The following is a 23,137-nucleotide window of genomic DNA, read 5'->3' as shown; positions in this document are numbered from 1 at the left end:
ATGCTCACCTATTTCTTTGCTGCATTGACACTGCTGGGGAAAGTGGTGGCCTCCGCTAGCTACCGCTGACCTACTTGGCATCCCCGGAATGCGTGGGCGCTGCCGCCCGCCAATTTGCCTTCGGGATCACTTAGGCGTGCGTACGCGTGCACGGGCCAGTCTTAAGCACGTCATGGCGGGAACCTCGGGGGCATCCCCTCCAGATGACGTCTTCACTCCACGATACTTAAGCCGGCTGGCCCTGCATATTGGCGACTTGGCAATAAGTTCCCTCATTACTGAATCCGCTTCGCTCACTATGGACTTCCTGTTCCAGCTCCTGCATATTTGGCATGAGATCCTCTGGGTACCCGCTTCTTGGAGGCCCTTCCTTGTCTCTGGCTATCCGCTCCTCGGAGGGCCTTCTTGGCTTGGACTGCTGCCTATCCCCGTTCCCCGGGGCTTCTGCTGGAACATTCATCACTATGAGTACCTTGACTTTAAGGACCACTACTGTACCATCTCTAGTGTGGAATCCTGTCCGGTGTACCCCATGCTGCGGGCCACTACCGTACCATATCTAAGTGAGGAACCCCCCGATGTACCCTGCGCTGCAGGCCACTACCGAATCATCGCTACAGAGGAACCTCATCGGTGTACCCCGCTCTGCGGACCATTGCCAGATCTCTATTATTGAGGTATTCCCACCGCACAGACTCTGTAACTTTCTCCTGCACTCCCCACTTCTCAGGCAGTACCTCTCTCTCTCTCTCTCTAATAAAGACTCTATTCTACAATTGTGTCTGACATCTGCTGAGACCTTGCTTCCCAACGGTTAGGCTCACAGGGCTCCTCCCTGTGGGCGGTACCATCTCTCACCTCGGCCCAGGGCCCGTTTACCTAGAAATCCTAACAATGGTGCATGGTTTTCTGGGTAAGGTTAAAAAAATCACTATGCACCTGTAGCCAGTTCTACAGTAATGGAAACATTATTAATTCCCAATCCCCAACCTGATGATCATAACCGAAATTCTGGATTTTCCATAGCATATAGAATAGGAACTGGGAAAGTCTATGTAATGACACATTCATGTGGATCTCTATCATAGTGCAAGATGCTTAGTAAGAAGTAGTGGGATGCATATGCTATTTAATGGTGCCCCCACTTTAATTTCATTATTTCTTTACCCTCTGAGAGGATATTACTTCAGTGGACTTTTTTTTTTTTTTTTTAATTTGTATTACATTTTCTCAATCATTTCAAGAAAACCTGAAAATAAAAAAATAAAAAAACCCCTAACACAGAAGAACTATATTTCATTCTTTACTTTCTCCCTAATCCAAAAATACAAAGGAAAAAATCTTATATAGGAAAAAAGGAGCCAAATAGGAAATACTTTTTAAACCAAAACATATACTAAACAGCAGTTTCATAATTACTCAAATGCTAAACACACCCCATTGTCACTCATCCTGAGGTCTAACATTGATCCACACAAATGATTAGATGTTTTAGCTTCATCATTAAGAAAAAAATCTTAAATGTTATGGTGCATACTAAATTTATCTATTTGCAGAGAATTAAATTAAACATTCATATGGTTTTCATAGAAAAAAAATCCCTTCTAAATGCAGAAGCCATTGTGCACATATAATTATTTTTCCTCTTATTCTGAGCCACTTTACCAACTTCCAGAAACACTTAAAATGTATAACCAAAACACATCATTACCTTGTTTAAAAAAATTGCCTTAGGGTGAAGTTCATATCTTGCTTTAAAACAAAAGAATCAAGAAGTGTAGCCTTTACTGATTCTTCCATTGAGAGATTCTCAAAAACATTTGTTTGAGACTATTCAAAGATAAATCCCTCACAACTCCTTCCTAGCTTGACACTTTCCTTTGCCCTAAAGACTATTGAGTGTGGTACTTGTTTGATATTTGATTTTGTCAGTGTGTAAAGAGTAATCATCTGAAAGCTATAGTATTGTAAGCAATTATGTGGTCCATATTCAAAAACCATTTAGATGGATAATGTAATAGATATTCATTCTTATGGATTTAAACATCTCAGAGCTATTTGATAGCCTGGAGAGGGTGCCATGGGCACCCCAATCCAAAGCCAGGCCCAGTTCATACCCTAGGGGTTCCCACATCTGAAATCATTAGCTATCAGAAAGAGAACAGCTTTTGTCCCTGAATCATTTGCAACACAATCTAATGTCTAAAATGAGAGGCAATCATTTAGCTCTGCATTTCCACATAGAGACATAAAAATAAGTCAAAAGCTGATAATGGAATTCCTTGCAGATATCTTCATTCCCAATGATTTTCTCTCTGAAGCCTTGGGTCTTCTCCCAGATTTGTCTCTGACAGCAGGGGAATAATAGATTATATGTTAAACGCTAATCAGGAATGTTGTCTTCCTTCTAGAGGTAAACAATAAGTTATATACAGTAAGGTCAAAATCCTCAGTGCAAATTATGTTCCTTGTTAGTGATACAACTATGTATGGCTTAAATGGCTTAGTTTTTAGATTATCAGACATTATATGCTTTTTTATCTATATATCTGATTAAACTCTTAGACATTATAAGCACAATTTCAGGTGGTATAAGCAATATTTACTAAACACATGTAAGATTGTTATTATAAGGTGTTCTATGTAAATATTTTAGTGTTATTAAAAGGCATCTTGTGTAAACTAATGAAATGTATAAAAATATTATGATTGCTAAGCTTGGGGCTGCACATACAAACTGTATTGGCAGGTTGTAGCCAGAGGCTACAAATTTAACCCCTTGGTTAGCATAACAAACTATCTTTTTAAAGGCTTGATCAATTAACTCATTTATAATAAAAAGAAAAAGCATATATTTTCACTGATTACTTTGTCTGATTTTACTGAGCTGGTCTGTCCTTTTAAATATTTATTGTTCACACTGACACTATCTCTTAGGTGCAATAATGTGTTAAACTCATATAGCAATGTGTGTTAAGGAAAGAGAGTGAACTATAAGGGAGCTCCTTATTAAATATTTTCTCACTTGGTGCTACCTGACAGAGCTTTGAACTTGGAATATCATCTAAATGGCTTAACCTGCTAAATTTAGCCTTTATCCAGCTAAATTAAGAAAACTAAGAAAACTAAAGCAAGACCTTAGAACCAAGGAACGTACCTGGCGAAAACAACCAACACCCACACACAAAATGGACTACAAACACACATTGCATACATACCGACAAGCAACCATCCACGCCAAACGCGACTTCTACACATCAAAAATCCACAGCTTTAAATTCAATCCAAACGCCCTATTTAGCCTCGCTGCAGAACTCACAAAATCCCCCATTCCCTCCCCCCAAGAAATAAACAGCATTGAGAAATGCGAGAAACTAGCCGACTACTTTCAAAGTAAAATCTCCAAAATTCTTACACGTCTACCCCCCAATCCCGCTCCCACAGACCCACTACCGATCGACAACAACTCTAACCTCGACTCTCTCGACACTACCTCCGTGAAGGAAGTTGAATCCATATTAAAAAAGATGCGACCATCCACCCACATCTCAGACACCATACCATCAAAAATTCTCCTCCCCATTCCCTCTGCCATTGCAAAACCAATAGCAGAAATCATAAACTGCTCCATCACCTCCGGGAAAGTCCCCGACCCACTTAAACTCACCGTCGTGAAACCACTACTAAAGAAACCTACCCTGGATCACAATGACCCTGCAAATTACAGGCCTATTTCCAATCTGCCCTTCATATCCAAAATCATGGAAAAAGTGGTAAACTCCCAACTCGCCGATTTCCTTGAAGATAACAATATTCTACACCCCACCCAATACGGTTTTCGTAAAGACCGTAGCACCGAAAAACTCCTACTCGCAATAATGGACACCATCCTTAAAGGCATGGACCACGGCCAATCATATATACTTGCCCTTCTCGATATCTCAGCCGCCTTTGATACCGTGAATCATCAAATCCTAATATCACGCTTAGCGGAGATAGGCATCTCAAACACAGCCCTATCCTGGTTTTCCTCATACCTTGACCACCGCAAATACCTAGTCAAGCTTGATACTTTCGAATCCGCACACATTCCCCTCACACAAGGGGTACCACAAGGCTCTTCTCTATCCTCCACCCTCTTCAATATATACTTACTCCCTCTCTGCCACCTCCTCTCTAAACTAGGACTAAAATTCTTCTTGTACGCTGATGACGTACAAATACTTATTCCAATTCAAAAATCCATCAACGAAACCCTTCAATACTGGGAAACATGCCTGACATCCATCAATTCTCTCCTCTCCAATCTCCACCTAGCTCTTAACACCTCGAAAACTGAAATCCTCATCCTCACAAACCAATCACTCAATTCATCCCGCCAAATGACTCTCAACGCCTCACAAGCTCATACACTACCGCCCAGTGTCAGAGATTTAGGAGTCACCCTAGACAATCAACTCAGCTTCAAAACCCACATTAAATCACTTCTAAAAGGGGGCTTTTACAAATTACAAATTCTCAAAAAATTGAAGCCCCTTCTCCATGCCTGTGACTTCCGCACGGTTATGCAAACCACCATACTCACCAAACTCGACTACTGCAACTCCCTTCTCTTAGGCCTCCCCTCCTCTACCACTAAACCCCTTCAAATCCTACAAAATGCCATGGCAAGAATCTTAACAAACACCAGAAAAACTGACCACATCACTCCCATACTCCAAGATCTCCATTGGCTCCCCATCACCTTCCGCTCCCAATATAAAACACTTACCATCCTCCATAACACATTATACAATAACAATTCACCTTGGCTTGAAGACATGCCACAATTCCGTCAAGCCAACCGCCCCACCAGAAACTCCCTTGCTGGCACTCTCCAAACCCCCTCACTTAAAGTTGGGCACCTTACCGCTACCAGGGAGAGAGCCTTCTCCATTGCGGGCCCTACCCTCTGGAACTCCCTACCCGCCAAACTCCGCTTAGAACCATCCATGAGCCACTTCAAAAAAGGAATCAAGACATGGCTCTTTAAACAAGCCTACCCCAATTCCACCCAATCCTATCCAATGTCCTCCTGAACCACCTCAATCCCAACCTAGCCCACTACCTCTCTCCCATCCCCCCTCTCCCACCCCTCTCTATCTCTCCTCTCTCCTTTGCCTACTCCCCCACGCCACCATCAATTCCTCCCTGAAAACTATCACCGTCTGTACCCGGTTCCCACCACCCCCGTCTCGCCCCCCCTCCCTCCCTACCCCCCCCCCCCCCCTTAATCGTTCCTACGTGCACCTGCCCATGTCCTACTGTAAATAAGTTTCATATACTAAATATCCCAAGTGCACATGCCAACTAACCTTGTATATTGGTTCTTTTTGTAATGCTGCCTGTCTGACTCTCCTCTCCTCTACTTTGTATATCACCCAGTTAACCCCTCCCCTGTTTATTGTAATTTCCTTTCCTTTCCTTTCTCAGTTATTTGTAAACCGACATGATGTGTCCTACGAATGCCGGTATAAAAAAGTTTTAAATAAATAAATAAATAAATAAATAAATAAATTCTAGCAGGGTAACTAGTTTCAAAAGGTGCATATCACGGTCATTACAGGGAGGGTCTGATATATCCTGTTAACCTTGCTGAATCTCAAGAATAACTTTAGACCTACTTCAGAGCAGGTCGAAAGTTATGTGGCCTTATGCTACTTTAATGTATATCTTAAAGAGATATCTGACTAACAGGTCGATACAGTAACGTTGAGTTAAAGATTCCCCGTCTGTAACGTGCTGGGAGCGCACAATACAGACGAGTAAGGCCATCCAGCGATACAGTCTCCAGTTTTACGCGTCCTTAGCGCTTCCTAAACCCTTTCCTAAACCCTTTCCGCACCCAGCATGTAAATGAACGAAAAAGCGGTATAATGAAGGAATTAGCTATTCCCCTGCGATACTGTAACGGGTGCTGATATTATCTCCTCCGTAACCCGCTGTTCTGCCGCGGCCTTAACCTGCTAGTTTACCGCCTCCCCCTAGTAGGAGTTAGTGTAGTGTAGTGTAGTGTAAAAACATTGCTTACCCGCCCTGGTCCCGTCCGGTCTCCTGCAGCCCCGTCCGGTCCCCTCCTCCCGAAGCAAAAAAAAACAAAAACGAAAAAGTAGCAAGGCTCGGGCCTGCTACGGTAAGTGTAAAAAGTGTAAAAAGTGTAAAAAACAAAAAACCTGTGTGTTATATTAAAAAATAAAACAATTTTAAATACCTGTCGGAGGGCCGTGGGTCCAGGCGGCCGGTGGGCGGCGGGCAGCCATCAGCGGCATCCGGTAGTCCCTTCTCCCTTCCTCCCGATTTCGCACGGGCATTCATCCAGGCAGAGGGAGCCGATGGCGAACGACCTCCGGCTCCCCCTGCCTGGATGAGCGCCAAAATCGCACGGGCGGGTCGGCAGCGGGGGGGGGGGGGGGGGGGCCGCAGCAGGATCCGGGAGCGGCAGGTAGGCAGCAGCAGGGTCCGGGGGGGCAGCGGCACCGGGGTCCGGGGGGGCAGCGGCAGCAGGATCCAGGGGCGGCAGCAAGATCCGGGGAGCGAGTAGCGGCAGCGTGTTCGATCAGGCAGGCAGGTAGGTGGCAAAAAAAAGATGGCCGCCTGCACGGGAAAAGCGTGCAATTGGCCGCTGAAGACGTGACGTCACGACGTTTGGCGTCACGGGGTGTGACGTCACGTCTTCAGCGGCCAATTGCAGCTTTCCCCCGTGCAGGCGGCCATCTTTTTTTCCCACCTACCTGCCCGATCGAACACGCTGCCGCTACTTGCCCCCCGGATCTCGCTGCCACTGCCGCCCCTGGATCCTGCTGCCGCTGCCCCCCGGACCCCGCTGCTGCCTACCCGCCGCTCCCGGATCCTGCTGCTGCCCCCCGCTGCCGCCCCCCCCCCCCCCCCCCCCAGCTGCCGACCCGCCCGTGCGATTTTGGCGCTCATCCAGGCAGGGGGAGCCGGAGGTCGTTCGCCGTCGGCTCCCTCTGCCTGGATGAATGCCCATGCGAAATCGGGAGAAGGGACTACCGGATGCCGCTGATGGCTGCCCGCCGCCCACCGGCCGCCTGGACCCACGGCCCTCCGACAGGTATTTAAATTTTTTTTATTTTTTTATATAACACACAGGTTTTTTGTTTTTTACACTTTTTTACACTTCCTGGTGCCTGTCATTTCAAATGTCATTTGAAATGACAGGTACCAGCGCACCCAGGTTACTGTATAGGCGCTGTTACAGCGCCTATACAGTAAAATGGGTTGCGCGGGCATAACCCTTCCCTAACGCTTCACAGCCGCGGCATGCATTTGCATGCGATTAGAAGAGAGAATCAGGTGTTAGGTCAGGAGAACTGTGCGTGCGGGGAGGAAGGGTGCGCCTGACACTGCCGCACTGTTTTTACCGCGGCCTTACTGCTTCCATCCCTGCTCGGACAAAGAAAGCGCAGGAACTATAAATTTACGTTTCCAACTCTGCCTCTGAAAGAACAGTGCTGGAAGCACCAGCAGCAGGCAGGTGCCTCAATCCCAGCGATGAAGAAAAAGTTATTGGCGGGAAGGTGTGGGAGAGGGGGATGGGGTTGGGGTTGGGAATGGGAATGGGGTAAGGGAGCATGATTTTTCCTAGTTGGTGGGTGGGAAGGGGATGTAGGCTGAGCTCCTTTTAAAGGTAACTTAGGGATGGGGGCCAGTTTCCAAAACAAGCCAACTCTTTACAATTTGAAAAGGTTTAGGGGTTGGCAGGGGATTAGAATACAATGTTATGAATTGACTTATGATTTGGGGGGAAAGAGGGAGGGGTTGGGGCAACTTGTTTTTTCTATAGCAGATGACAGCACTACTTAGCCAGCTATCTTTTCAAGATATCCAGATAAGTAGCATGTTATCTGGTCACACAAGGCCATGTAACTAAAAAATCTACCTGGCTATTTTCAAATATAGTTGGTTAGATTTTTTGTTATCCAGCTAGATGTAGCCGGATAACTTTTGACTGTTATATTCAGCAGGATGTTTCTCCTGACGAATATACGGTCAAGTTATCCTAAGTTTATCCAGATAACTCGGCCACTAACTGGCCTGCTGAATATGGATCTCTGTATGCCTTGTTCCTTTATCATTGGTTGATTATTGAATGCTAGCGAGTAATGAAAACATTGGGGTAGATTTTTAAAGGTGCACGCGTGCATGTTATAAAATCCGTGGGCATGCCAGATTTTATAATCTACACGCGCATGTGCAGGCGACGTGCGCAAGGGGGAGGGTTTATGCAATTTCCGCGTGGCAATGCATCCCGGCCTTCTCCAATTCCCTACCCCACCTACCTAACCTCCCTTCCCTTTCCCCTCTCCTCCCCACCCCCTAAACCTTTTTTCCTACCTTTCCCTTTATTTACTTTTTTTGCTTACTGCTTCATTGGAGCAGAAGCAATTTGTGTGCTCCGGCCGACTGCCAGAGCGTGCTTCCCCAGCACAGCGGCAAATGTACCGGCCACCTCCAGACTGCCCCTTTTTTCCTTGGGCCCGGCCCGCAGAAGGCCCAGCCACGCGCATAACCCCCATTTTTTACGTGTGTGGCCCATTTAAAATTCAGTTTAAATTTCAAGCTTATGCAATGGAAGAATGGATAGACAATGAAAAAAATGTTCAGACCTTAAGAAATAACTTAATGCAGATTTTGGTTGAAATGAATACTATGTTAGGTAGGTCATCTCAGTCATCTGAGAGTTCCCTCTGTGACACTTTAGACAATGACTTTTTATAAACCACATGGTGGAGATGAATTTTTGCTATTTGTTATTCTTTTATGTAATATACATGTTTTTTTCCTACAAATGTTTTTGTACTTTGTGAGATTGTGCAGAAATATTTCCATGTACTTCAAGAGACTGGGGGCATTGAGTGTTTCATTTGCTTTTATTTATAAGGAGTCCTTTAATGTGTGTTTAGAAATAGTTAAGAAATGTGTCTCCATTGCTTTTTAATTGCAGCAAAACATTTTTCATAATCACTTCTCTCCTGGATTTCATTATTATCTAAGACTCTTGGGACATATAATTAAACAAAGCAGACATTTTTCTTCATCTAAGCATATACATTTTCATGACTATCCCTAATATAGTTAAAGATAAAATTCATTGGAGCTATCTTTTTCCTATGTTCTGCCTTTTATGAATTGTAATCATTTCAGAAGTTTTTGAACTGAAGAAATGTTTTCTTAGCTCTGTTTGTTGTCTTTATTTTTTAAATACTATATGCAATATTTAGGTGATATTAAAATATTTGTCAACCCAGTGCAGTGGCTCTTATGCATTCTACTGTAATGAAAATTAATCAATGAACCCCTTAGATTGTGAGCTCTCTGGGGAAGGGATGAGCCTACAGTACCTGAATGTAATCTGCTTTGAAGTGTCTAAAAGGCAGAATATAATTAAAAATAATACAATAATACATTTCAAATAAGCTTCAATTAATTTGATTGTTATTTAGAAAAAAAATAATTATTTAACTAATTCTGTAAGCAAGAATTGGGTACTTCAATCTATATACTAGATTCATTTCTACATAAGAACTTAGGAACATAAGACTTGCCATACTGGGTCAGACCAAAGGTCCATCATCCCCAGCTTTTGGGATGGTGTTGGGGAGGGGACCTTGTATAGGCAGGGCAGCATCACACTCTGCCAGTACTTGGTCTGGTGGAGGAACAAGGACCTACCCTCCCTCATCTCCCATCTTATATATCTCTCCATCTTTCCTCTTAGGTTATGGTGCTTCTCCCTCTCCTTTCCTCTTTATTAAACCCTCAGAGGGACCCTGTGGATGGTGTTCCTGGTCTGGGTCTGAGCCCGAACAACCACCAGCTGTTTTCCGCATGGGGGTGGTGTGTGCTCCATTACCTCCAGCTCACTTTGGGTGGGGGGAGACGTATGTCCAGTCCTTCAGCAGGAGGTGGCTTTGTCCTCTTTTCTTTTTTTAATCTTTTCAGTCTTTTATCATTATTAGACTCTTTGGGAGGGGGTGAAATCCCCTGGTCATGTTGTGCATCTGGTGGGGATATGGGTTTCTCAGAGGCCTGCAGAGAAGCTGCAGCCTGCTTATCCAGCCTTGCTATTGGAGTGATTTCCTTGGCCGACCTTACCAGAGTTGAGGGGGTCCTGATGTTTGGGGTTCCACTCTTGAGCACAGCGGCTCTGGGAGGACTGGTTGCAGGGGTAGTTTCCTGCCAGTTCTGGAGCTGCCCTTTCTTCCAGGGACACTTCTTCCAGATCTTCCCCAGTTCATGGCACAGCTAGAACTGGTCCTCTACCGTGGTGAAGTAAATGTTATATGAATGGTACCCATCCCATTCTTCTGCCTCTTCTTTTCCCCTGGAAAGTTTGATCCAGGTCTGTCTCCTGTGGTCTCAATGTGCTTCATGGCTTGGCTCTTAAACCCTAGGGTAAGGACAGAGATGGAGAATTTCACTTCTCTTAGGGAGCTCAGCTGCTGCCTTAGTCCAGCTTCCATGAGAAATGGGGGTATGTTTGATAGGACTATACTTACCTCTTGTGAATCAAGGGGTTCCAGAAGGTGGAACATGTCCTCTATCAGCAGCCCAATGATTAGGGCTTTGTGAGAAGATACAAAAGAACATAGGTAGATGACCACCTTACCATTCTCCTTACTGGTGGAGTGAACATTCTCTGCCCCCACTACTTGAGCCACTGCCAGGGTATACATGTGTATATCCCCCACTGCAAGCATCTCGCAGCGTATGGTGTGTTTACAGCTTAGGCCGCAGTGTCCTCCCATGATGACCCTCTGAGGTGCTGCAGGCCTAGCTCTAACATTTCCAATGGGTGGGGGAGGGGAGTTTCCGGCTACAATGGCCACATAGGATCTAGCAGCTAGGGTTACAGTGCTCGGGCTTAGCTCCTCCCTATCCATTCTTTTTTTTCTTTTCCCCCTTTTGACTTCTCCCCTGGCACCTCAAGTGCCTCGGTTACTCCTTCTCCTGTGTTCAGGGGTGGGTTGGTTGTTCTTCCCTGGGGGCACTGGATCTGTTCCCTCCCTGGGAGTTGGTGCCACCCTGGGGATTAATGGATGCCTGTGAGTTTTCCCCTTGAGGACCAGAAACTGTTTGTGTGCCTCCTCCATGGGGCTTATTCCCCATCAGCTGCTCTCCTTCTTTAGGGCTACTGGTAGCACAAGGGTGCTCTCTCTAGACTGGGCCAATTTGGATTGGGTCTCCGCTCTGGATGTCAGTGCCCTCTAGGTGTTCCTCACTCTGGGTGACTGAGGTGTTCATAGGGTCTTTTATCCATGGGCTGCATTGCTGGTGTTCTCTCTCCCTGATGGTTGGGACTTCTGCAGAGGATTCACACAAAAAGCCACCCATGGGGTTTTCCACCCAGGGAGCCACCCACAGGATTCCCACTCTGGGGGCCCATGCCATCTGGGTAATTCCAACCCTGGAGGGAATTGTATTCCCTCCTTGGGGTATGACTTCATCCTGTGAGACCTCTCCTAAGAGGAGGTTAATTGTCACATCCAGTGTGTTTGTTATAGTATATTGTAAATTGAGGGAAGCCCCCCCATTACCTGTCTGTCTGCAGCTGTGGGCTTATTGTACCCTGCTGACCAGTTGGGCTATATGGACCTCGGGCAGATGTCTGATGCCTATCAAGGTCCCTTCCCCTGGACTCTCAACCTCCAGTTCTAGGCTTGGTGTGGTCACAGGATTTGGCCTCTACTTATTTGCTGGTTTTTCTCCTTTATGAAGACCCTGCACTTCCACCATACTGGGACTTTCCTGCATATGACAGTCTTCAAGACAGCCCTGAGATACTGGTGGGGCCTCTGGCTGTGATGTGGGGAAGGGGCCTTTTTGGTGAGGGCCTTAATTTTGATGGTTCAGTAGTACTGCCTCCTTCTGATGTTCAAACATTTCTTTGTCTCCTGTGTGCTTGTGTATAAAAAAAAAAGACAAAAAGAAAAATAAAGAATGGGAAGGGGGTGTTACAAGATGCCCGAGTAAGAGATATACAGACCACACACACGGCACCCAACACACATACTATAATATAATATACAAGGTATACAGTAATAAAATACAGCTTTATTTACAGCACACATACGTCATTTCCCATGACTGTAATACATACCAAATCAGCATCCTGGGGAGCCCCAGTGTGACAAAAAAACAGCATCATGTCAGGGAACCCAAGTGCGACCGAAAAACAGGAGCAAGCAGCAAATCAGCATCCTGCCACTCATCAGGTCGGGGAACCCTGGTGCAACAGAAAAACAGAAGCACACAGCATCAAAGAGAAAGAGCCTGAACCACTCGTCAGTGCACAGGTGAGGCTACAGCCTCCCACTAGAGAGCCCCAACCTTTTATAAGACTAGGTAAACAAGTGCATGTGCAAACAAGCTACTGCCTGAGTCTGGGAACCTTCCTGTCTAGTGTAGGGCTGATGGCCAGGCATCCCTCCTCCTGCTGAGTCAGGTCCCAGGCACAGACAAGCTACTCTCCCCCACAACCACCTGCTCAAGCCCTGCTTATACTGTTCTTCACTTGATCAACACATTTTTCAAAGTTCAACACCGTGTTTGTCCTGAAAGCATTTTTTTATCCCTTCGTACTGCATTCCACCTCTTGCTCTCAGGTTAAATTGCGTACCGCTTCTTCATAATGTATTTTTCTAACCCATACTCATGTTACTAAAGCAGAATACATAACTTAATTCTATAATAGAAATAACATATACACACAAATAGTATTAGTAGTAGTACTAAAACTATTAAAATGTGATGGATCACCCAGTTTAAGAAGTTAGTAGCTTTTGGTGAAGCACCAGTGAAAATGTCCCACCAATTATGGGCAGTAACATGATGTTGCAATGTCATGCTAAAGCAATCAAATGAAGCATTCTCATTACAGAGAAGCAGATCTAATGTTTGTCTGCAAAGTACAAGGAACCTTAACTAAAGAGGAAAAATCACAGTCTATTACTCTCTCTTTCCCCTCTTTCTTGCTGTCTCCCCTATACACTACAAATGCTTATGAAAACAACAGCTTCCCTCCCTCTGAGTTCTTATCAGTTTTCAGAAACAGCTGTGTGGCCTTCAAACTAGTCTGTGCCTGCCTGAAAACTCTGAATCCATTTGGCCTCTCCATCATATTCCACCCCTGGATTCAGAGTTTTCACACCGACACCTGCTAGATGAAAAGTTTCCTAATCTATATATTTACATTGGTCAGAACAATGTGTATTGATTGTTGGATATATACATGCATTAAACACTCGTCCTCTTAGGACTAGCAAATTTAAAAGACCAGGGCTACTACCATATTTGCAAGAAAAGCTAAATCTATTAACTCATTGCTCCCTCTGTGCAGTTGGTCAGAATACCCTTATCAAGAATACCTAAGCCCCATCTAAACTGCATGGCCCTGGAGGTTAACTGACACAGAGATCTGCCCAATTTAAAACAGTAGCAAGGCGTGCCTCTGGCCTGCCATGTGTGTCCACAGTGATTGGTCTCAGTATCTTCTGACATCCATTGTGATCTCCAGTCTGCTTGTTGTATGTGGTTGGCCTCTATGACTTCTGAGGGACACCCAGCTCATCAGGAGATATAGGCCAATGTTCATTGAGTATCCAGTATCAGGCCTACTGTGCCCAGTATAGCCTGTGTCCACATGTGCAGTTATTTGGGTGCCTCTCCACCCCTCGATGAAGTATTGTCTTAGGTCCTTGCTCAACAGCATCTCCCACTGGCAGCATACAGCCTGCTAATCTCCTTCTCTTTTAGGTATCTGGAACAGTTAAACTCAGGTGTAGTACATACACCTCCACCCCCCCACCCCCCTTGGTGGTGCAAAAAAAAAAAACCCAAAACAAACAACAAAAAATTCCTGTTTCAAAAATCTATTCTAGTTCTTTCTACAAAAATAAAAATTACTATCCGAACCATTAACACAGAGAAGAGCAACTACGGAGCAATAAAACTGCATCAATTCAGACTGTATCATTAATGTGAGAATCAAAATAGTAAGAAATGCAAGTAACAGTGTGACTAGGTATTAGCTGAGTGTATCATAATCATATTTCATCATGATAATCAGTTATTACATTTCAAAGAGATATACATATTACTTAAAAACAGTGTCTAAGTAATGCCAGCCCCATTGAATATGGAAATTCTGAGTACTTTAGCCCATAAAATGAAAGATGCAAGATGTCTTCTGTGGCAAAGGGTGGGATGATTTCAAGTTATGAGGTCAATGACAAATGATGTGAATATGTCTCGCAGCACAGCACTCTGGAAGCTGTCCTGGAAGCACAGCCTCTGCACTCTCATCATTAATTCAAATGTTTGTGTTTTATGGATTAATACCTGATATGAGATGAATAAAAACCGAAATTAAGTAAATAAGAAACTCTACAATAAACATCAATAACTTCTTGTATGTAATTATCCCTATATATTATACACTATTCATATGGATATACAATATTTTTTTATCATAGTTCAAAGAAACAGCTACATAATGTCTAATCCCTTCTTTTTTCCCCACTTTCCTATAAAATAACACACAATATTCAGACAAAAGCAACCCAGATGAGTAGTCATCCATTCACTTAAACTGTACATAAACCCCAAAAGGTGGAAGGAGGAAAAGTGGAAGAAAAAGAAAACAAACAACAACAACAAAAAAACCCACCCCACAGTACCTCCTTACTTGCAAGTAAACAAAAGTGAACAGGGGAAAGAAAAAGGAGGAAGAGAAGAGGGAAAAAAATCAATTATCATCCCTTAGCATATTATACTCTAGAACATTATTTAAAAGATTTTGTCCATAAAACTTCAGCAGTGATTGCTTTGTTTAAATGACGTCAAGCTATTGTTTATTCACTGCACTTTTCTATAGCCAGTAAACTCTGTCTTCATCTATACACAATGTAACATGTACAAGACATAATGACAGAGAACCACAAACAGGAAACAATTACCAAACATTAGAGCTCAAAAATTAGGCCTTTTAAAAGCAAAACACAGAAATCTTTGGATCCAGAATTAAGCAAAAATCAGAATTTCTAAAACAGATCTGTTAAAAAAACAAAACAAAATCTAGGAGAGAGGAAAAAAAAACAACTCAGGTTTTACACTTTGTCCTGTACAGCAGCTTTTATTCTTGTAAATCTGTAAAAGAAAAAATCTTACATACAAAGAAAGGTTAATTTTAATCTTTTACACACCAAAAAATGTCACTCTTTTCTAACTACAAGATTTTGACTGCTTAATCACAGAAACCGGAATTGTTTACATTCCTTCAAAAGTTGGTCATGCGAGATAGAAGGAAGAGAGGAGAAAGAAAAAAGGTTTACGAGACAGATCTCTCCCTGCTTCTACAAAATCTTTTTGCTAAACCTATAGCTGTACAATTAAAATATTACAAACTTTAAATCAGGTTATCAGCTGAGGCCAGACCCCCTACTGTTTAAGTAAGTATTGGGTGTGCCACATAGAGAGTAGAAGGAATAGGGTCAGCCGCCCCCAACTGAATCTGTGAGCATGCTGGGCGAGGAAGATAAATACTGAATGTAAATTCCATGGTTTGTGACAATTTTTTTTAATTTTTATTTTGCTGTATTTCCTTTTCTCCTGCATGGATAACAAATGTCACGAAACTTCCAACTAAATACAGGCCTTCCCTTTAACGTCCTGTCACAAATACATGTAGTGGTGACATTCTCACTCTCCCCTCTTCTGGATCATTTGCACCCCTGTTCGCAGTGGTCTTTATATTACCTTCTTTTTCATTCTTATAATCAGAGGAGGATTTGGGTTTACGGTGTTCCTAAAGGATTTCTAACTCTTCTTCTTTATCAAGTAACTATTTAGATGGGTAATTTCAGACTTTAAAGCTTCATTCTGAGTACTAGCAATTTTTAGCTTCTCAATTAAATCAGTCTCACACTGCTCATAGCGTTGTCTATCTTCTGCCAACTGGGCAGAAAAGAAATTCTCCAGTTTTAGTCAATTACAGTTTTATTGTCTCAACTTATCTGTCAACATCTTCAGGCGTTGTGACCAAGCACTCTTAATATTTAACAGTAGCCATATTAAAGTCTGTGCTCTGTTTACTCTTATTTTTGAGCATTGTGGTATGGATATAATCAGAAATCTTATTTTCTACACCATCAAAAGAATTTAAGTCTGCTGCAACATTAGAATCCCATGGATTCTTCCCATATACTGCTGCTACAATCTCCAAAAGGTGCTTTCTCTTTGTATCTGCTTTTAATTCTAGTTTAGTGTCCTTGTGATCCTTAACAAATGACACCTTCTGTTGCCACATAATACTAAAGTTAAATACACACACAGAATATTCTGTACTCCATAGATTTTCTTATGCACTATCCTGCTTTCTGCAGATTACAAGAACAATTCTTAACACAAGCTAGACGGTACCAAAATAAACAAAATCAGCCCATCACATTAAAAGATCAAGAGATACACAGACACAAATTAAAGGCTCATATAAAACTTTCACCTTTGATTCCCAGTTTTCATATAGCATTTTATATGGTTTATTCTCCCATCCCGGGATATCCAGGAAGTCTTTTACCCCACTAGCTTGACTTTTTTTTTTTTTTTACACAAGATAAATATATTTTATATTGCTTAACATGTTATGCTTCACTAATTTCCTTTCACTTTATGCATAGCCAGGCTCACTGCACCACATTGTATTTGTATCGCCCTTATGGCTGTCCTCTCTGCCATCACTTGATATTTGTCCACTTTATTTATTTATTTATTTATTTATTTTTGGCTTTTATATACCGATCTTCTTGCATTGGATACAAATCAAACTGGTTTACAGTGAAACAAACTGAATACTTGCCCTGGAGCAATTACATAGAACAAAAAACATTCAAAAAAACAGAACATTTTTAGTAACAAGGTATACTTTATCATTACAAAGCTGCAACTGACATTGCAACACCTGCCTTGATTTCTCTAATTCTTCTTGGGCTGTGGCTACTTGCTACTGCAGCTCATTAACTCTTAAGTGAGCTTTCCTATACCCAGTAAGAAGTATCCATCCCTGCTGGGCAATGCACACCATTTCTTTCCCTGCAACTACAGGGACCTTTTGTAAAATATCTACCAGCTCACAAGATTCTATCCCTACATTCCTATCCCAATTCTCACATAACCCCATATTACACCCCCACTCATTGGCCAGCAGTGAGTAGGTTATATCTTTCCAACCAGAAATGTCTACCTCGGGTTTCTCCTTTCCCCCCTTAGATTCTTTAATGTCCTTTTTCCCCCCCCATTTTTCCTCCTAAACAAGGACACCCTGCTCACTGCACCAAATATTACAAGATGCCTGAGTGAGAGATATACAGACCACACACATGGCACCCAAAACACACCCACACCCTATAATATAATATACAAGGTATACTGTAATAAAATACAGCTTTATTTATAGCACACATACTTCATTTCCCATGACTATAATACATACCAAATTAGCATCCTGCCATTCAGCAGGTCAGGGAACCCCAGTGCAACCAAAAAACAGCATCAGGTCAGGGAACCCAAGTGTGAACGAAAAACAGGAGCACACAGCTTCAATGGGAAAGATTCTGCGCCACTCGTCAGTGCACAGGTGAGGCTCCATCCTCCCACTGGAGAACCCCAACCTTTTATAGGGCTAGGTAAACAAGTGCATGTGCAAACAAGTTACTGCCTGAGTCTGGGAACCTTCCTGTCCAGGTAGGACTGCTGGCCAGGCATCCCTCCTCCTGCTGAGTCAGGTCCCAGGCACAGACAAGCTACTCTCCCCCACAAGCACCTGCTCAAGCCCTGCTTATACTATTCTTCGCTTGATCAACATGTTTTTCAAAGTTCAACTCAGTGTTTGGCCTGAGAGCATTATTTTATCCCATCATATTACAGGGGTTAGAGGAAACAATTGAGATTGAACATGCCTAGTTCAGCAGAGGGAAGGGGAGATAGGGTCTAAGAAAGTAAGGTGAAAAAAAGCTCAAGAAACTAATGACTGGGGAGGGGAAGTTAGAAAATAAGGTGTTAGGGAAAAAGGGCTGTGCACAGGTCACTCAGGCTCTGGGCTTGTTGAAGGTGCCTCTGTTACCTAAGAACCAAAAGCACCAAACACAGGGGAAAAAAACTAACAAAAGAACACTTAATTAACAAATTCAGGCAGGGAAAAAGCAGTTTTACTCATCAAAACTGTTAACAAACAAAGTTACTGCAAAGGAACAAAAGACAGCTCCAACAAACAAACTTAAAATTCATCAACCAAAAGCAAACTCAAACTGTGAACACAACTACCAGAAAAAGAGCCAGGAGAAACAAAAACTCACAAAAAGAAAAAAAAAAAACCCTGAAACAATTTCAGCTAACTGAAAAACTAGAGAGGGGGGGAGAGCTGGGGCTGCTGCTGCTGAACCACCAGGTACGTAGCATAGGAAGGAAATCCTCAGTTGAAAAGTAAGAAAATAGCCTCTACCTTGGATGAAGCAGCAGCAGGAGCAAGTCTCCTCTACAGCTCCTCTGAAAAGAAAACCAAACAAACAAAAAATAGTTTCTCCCCCTCCTAGTGGGAAAAGAAACCAGGGAAAAAGAAGCTTTCCCCTGAAATGAAAGTAAAGATAGCTCAGCTCTCTGCTCCAAAGAAGAGAGTTCAGGAGCAGCTCCATAACCACATTCCTCGGAGAATAGACACTGAGATCACATGGGTTTTAAGACTACATCTCCCAGAATTCCTTGCTGACTGAATATGGCTGAGTGACAGCAGGGATTAATGAGCATTAGGAGTTGCTAGTAACACTTCCTTTGGCAACTGTTTCAGTACATAAGAGCTGCCTGCAGTAAATCTTAGGGGGGTCATGAGAAGAATAAGCAATTCTCAACAGCTCTTTTCCAGCCCCAGCTATGGAGGAAGAGGAGGCAGCAGCAACAACATCAACAACAGAGGAGGATTCTGAGACTGACTCAACAAACCACTACTGAAAATTAAGTTAAATGATATTATACTCCAGGAAGAGACTGTCTTACTTTAACTACTGAAGACTTTAGGTAACAAAGTGATCTATATACAAGTCTGTTGAACACTTATGTTGAAGGAAAAAGAACAGGGAGACTAAGCTTAGCTGTGCAACATTGAACAGCTTATAAATATAGGAAGTGTAGGTTTTTCTAGTAACCAGTTATACTGTGACCTAGCAATCTAAACTCTCAATGAACAAAGTACTGCTTTATAGTGGTTGAAGCTAAAAGGAATTTGCTAATGAGTGGTTTGCCAAGAGAAACTATGGGGTAGATTTTCAAAGGGTTATGTGTATAACCCCTGAAAAGCTGCCCCAAGCAGCCACTGCATGCGCCAAACCTATTTGCATAGGCTCAGCGGTGTGCACAAGCCCCAGGACAAGTGTATGTCCCGGGGCTTTGAAAAAGGGGCGGTAAGGGGGCAGGTCCGAGGGTGTGATGGTGGTCTGGGGGTGGGCCTGGGGGGTCATGGGGCGGTCCAGGGGTGTGGTGGAGGTTCAGGGGCAGTCTGGGGGGTAGTCTCGAGTCCTCTGGCACAGCGGCCTGTGCCAGGGATGGCGAGCTGACACGCGCAAGTTATGTCTGCCTCAGGCAGGCATAACTTCAGAAACAAAAGGTAGGGGGAGATTTAGTTAGGACTGGGGAGTGGGCTAGATAGGGGAAGGGAGGGGAAGGTGGGGGGGATTGCAAAAAACGTTCCCACCAAGGCCACTCTGATTACGGAGCGGCCTTGGAGAGAGTGGGGAAAGCAATCAGAGCTCCCCTTGGGCTCAGCGTGCGCAAGGTGCACAAGTGTGCACCTCCTTGCGTACGCCGACCCCAGATTTTATAACATGTGCGCGGCTGCGCACACATGTTATAAAATCGGGCTTAGATTTGTTCGCACCGGGTTGCACAAATAAATCTACACCTGCACATAAGTTTAAAAATCTGGCCCTATATTTTTGGTCCCAGAGTACTGCTTTAGAGTATTTGAAACTAACAGGGACTTGCTGAAGAGTGGTTTACTAAGAGAAACTGTAGATTTGTCCAAGAGCATTGTTTCAGAAGTTTGCAGTTAACAGAACTTCCCTAACTGGTAATATACTAGGAAAAGTTGCATGTTTGGGGGTTGGTGTGTACTAATTAGCTGTTAAATGCCAGGGGTAAGTATATAATCAGTTTCAAATAAATGTTAACCCATTAAAAAGTAAACTTTTTTATTCAAGCAACTTAATAGTTAATTTCAAAATAAACATAATGGTACACACAATTTATATAAACATTAAACACAGGCCAATATGTGTCAAAATCATATAACAAATCCACATAAAGTATAATTAGAAATATTTTCTATATTTGTAGAAAGAAATCAGAAAAAAAAACCCTAAATAAAACACAGCCTGCATCCTGGATTGAGTTTTCAGTTTGGTTGTCTTGGTGTAGTATTTGGCACACTCTCTAAAGTCTTATTAACATTAATATGCCACTGGCAATTTGTAAAGCTTCAGCATCTTGGTGCTGGTCAGTGTTTTTAGGAAAATACATTGTTGTCTAGATTCCAGTGGAGAACATTGATGAAAATCAGTTGGAAGGAATCCTGTCAGTTTTTACGCTCAGCTTTAATAGCACTTTTTCTTTTTAAATCATTCAAAATTGTTCCCCTGAAGCAACCACATTTTGAGGCCAAACTCGTACACTCGTCGGGAGTTTTGTAGATTGGAAAAATCAGAAGCATACCCACTTTTTACAAGCATAGTAGCTATGTGAAGAAGTTATCAAAATGGCACCAGTTCGAAATTAAGTATATTTGCCTCTTGAAATAGAGAGGCTACATATGAGGACTCTTTGGCACCATTTTGAATCAAAATTGATATTTTTCATATGACTGAAAATTCTGGATTTTAATTCTTTGTCTGGGAGCGATCTCCTGCGCTCGTGACGTCAAGGGACAGGAACCAAAATGGCGCCGGCGCTACCTTTGCCCTGTCATATGACAGGGCAAAGGTAGCGCCGGCGCCATTTCTATTAACGCAGCCATGGCCCGAGAGTGGAAGATCACATCGGGACCCCCCCACTGGACCCCAGGTAATTTAAAACTTTTTGGGGGGTTCGGGAGGGTGGGGAATTTATTTTAAAGGTTGTTTAGTGTGCCAGTTTTCCCGCCCCTCCTCCCCCGATTTATGATTTAAATGATTTAAAAAAACAAAACAAAACCGCGACGATCAGATTCCCTCCCCCCCCCCAGCCAAAATCGATCGTTAAGATGATCGATCACACGATTCACATCTCTACCATTTAGACTCCCGTCTGAGATACAAAATATAACTCCATTAAAGACCAGCAGGGGAACATAGACTAAAAGTTAAAGAGGTAAAATGCCCACATAAACCGAGTGATTGGCAAGAATATATCTTCCAAATTGCCTAGAATTGGTTCTATAGATAATACAGTAAGAAATTAATAATGGCTATCATATAGAGCAAGGTTGGAGAGCCCTGGGATTTTACAGAGAACTTGCAGTCACATCAGTGAACTCAGGAAAATTATGTGCCCACCATATTACAGGGTCACTTTTGGTGACCTCTAATATTTACCTACATTATGGACTAGAACAGGGGTGTATATAATTCACACTTTCATACAACTAGCAAAACGAGGAGATTAACCACAAGATAGCACCACAATCAATAATGACTCCTAGATGATCACTTGAGAACTTTCAAGTCTAGGAAAGCAACAGCTTCTGAAAAAAACTACTAAAATGCTATCATCAATGACACATGACAAGCTAGTGCTTCATTGGTCACATATGTAGGCATACCAGCCTAATATGGAGGCACAATGATATGCAGCAATCTTTTTCAATGATAGGATAGATAACAATCTAAAGTATATGGATGTATGTGAACCACAAGTCTTTTTAAATAAATAATGTAGCTGGTTAAAAATTGGAACTACAAACAGGTATAATGTGGGCACATGGGGACCAAATGCACCAAGTACATAAATAATTTGCAGATCAGAAGCTGACTGCGAATGCTATAACACTGCAAATGTATAACAGGACAGGACATGTGTGTGTTGTCTAAAGCGAAGAGATACCTGTGCTAATGCCAGGGGTGATTTGAATAAAGTGACTGGTGCTTGAATGCCACAAATGATGTGCTATAAAAGAGAAAATATGTTACACAGAAGATGCTGACATGTCAGTGCTGGAGATGTAAACCCTGGAACTTCCTGACACAAAAGTCCAATATTAATTGGTCATTACTTGATAGAATCAAGACAATAAGCAAGAATTGTTCAAGGAAATGCAGATGTTTTAACCTGAGTATTATTGATGCAGCAGAGCAGCATGTTTCATGCAGTCCTGTAAAGGAGAAATTTGAGCTCAACACAGGAACTGAGTAGCCACCAAAATAAAGTAAGCACCTCAATAACTGCATGAACATTTTTAACACTGTATTAGACAACACAGAGGAAAGATGTGCCTAGTAACAGCTGGTGTTGCATCTTCAGCATCATTTTGTTGTTTCACCAGGTTCACTAAAGTGTGATCTACTGCCCAGAAAAGTATAGCTGACCATTCCTGAAAATTGTCCACCAGAATAATTACAGAAGGAAAAATGCAACTGACGACCAGGGAGCACCACTACCCCTTGAGCTACTGAATGTCACTGCGGTGAGCTGAGGCACAGGATGTAGAAATTTCCAGTCTGCAAGCTGCCAGTTGCTGCTTCTAGGAGATAAAGATGACCTGGCAAATAGAATCATATTCAGTGACATGGAAACAACAGCTTCTCAGAGCTTTTGCACGGGCAGTAAAGAATACTCGATAAATGATGAGCAAAGTACCCTGTTTGAATAAATTGCAACCTGTCTGTGACCTATCTGACAAGCCAGAGTCACTGACCTCCTTTGCAATGATATTGGCACAGATCGAACAAATAACGCATGGAAGGACAAAAGTATGCTTTAGTATCTCACAATGGCAAAAGCTCATAAATAGTTGTCCAAATCACTCCTTGTGACAGAAGCAAGTTGCCACATGTAACTGCTG

The 23,137-nt window shown here is 42.9% G+C and overlaps 1 long non-coding RNA gene across 3 annotated transcripts; it reads right to left on the bottom strand.

Moving 5' to 3' along the window:
* Window positions 1–1,302: 1,302 nt before the first annotated feature.
* On the bottom strand, window positions 1,303–17,697 carry LOC115092295. 3 transcript variants are annotated; one of them, XR_003856976.1, is made up of 4 exons: window positions 17,549–17,697; window positions 12,161–12,286; window positions 10,156–11,961; window positions 1,303–2,347 (listed from the first exon to the last, which is right to left on the bottom strand). It is a non-coding gene; the product is annotated as an uncharacterized LOC115092295 (long non-coding RNA). The 3 variants fall into 3 exon arrangements; XR_003856975.1 differs by lacking the exon at window positions 17,549–17,697 and having other exon boundaries at window positions 1,303–2,407; window positions 12,161–13,832; XR_003856974.1 differs by lacking the exon at window positions 17,549–17,697 and having other exon boundaries at window positions 12,161–13,832.
* Between the last annotated feature and the right edge of the window lie 5,440 nt (window positions 17,698–23,137).

Source organism: Rhinatrema bivittatum, chromosome 5, assembly GCF_901001135.1.
Source record: "Rhinatrema bivittatum chromosome 5, aRhiBiv1.1, whole genome shotgun sequence".
NCBI classification, from domain to species: domain Eukaryota; kingdom Metazoa; phylum Chordata; class Amphibia; order Gymnophiona; family Rhinatrematidae; genus Rhinatrema; species Rhinatrema bivittatum.
Note: the sequence above shows the minus strand (reverse complement) of the source record. Positions and strands in the feature narration are given on the sequence as shown.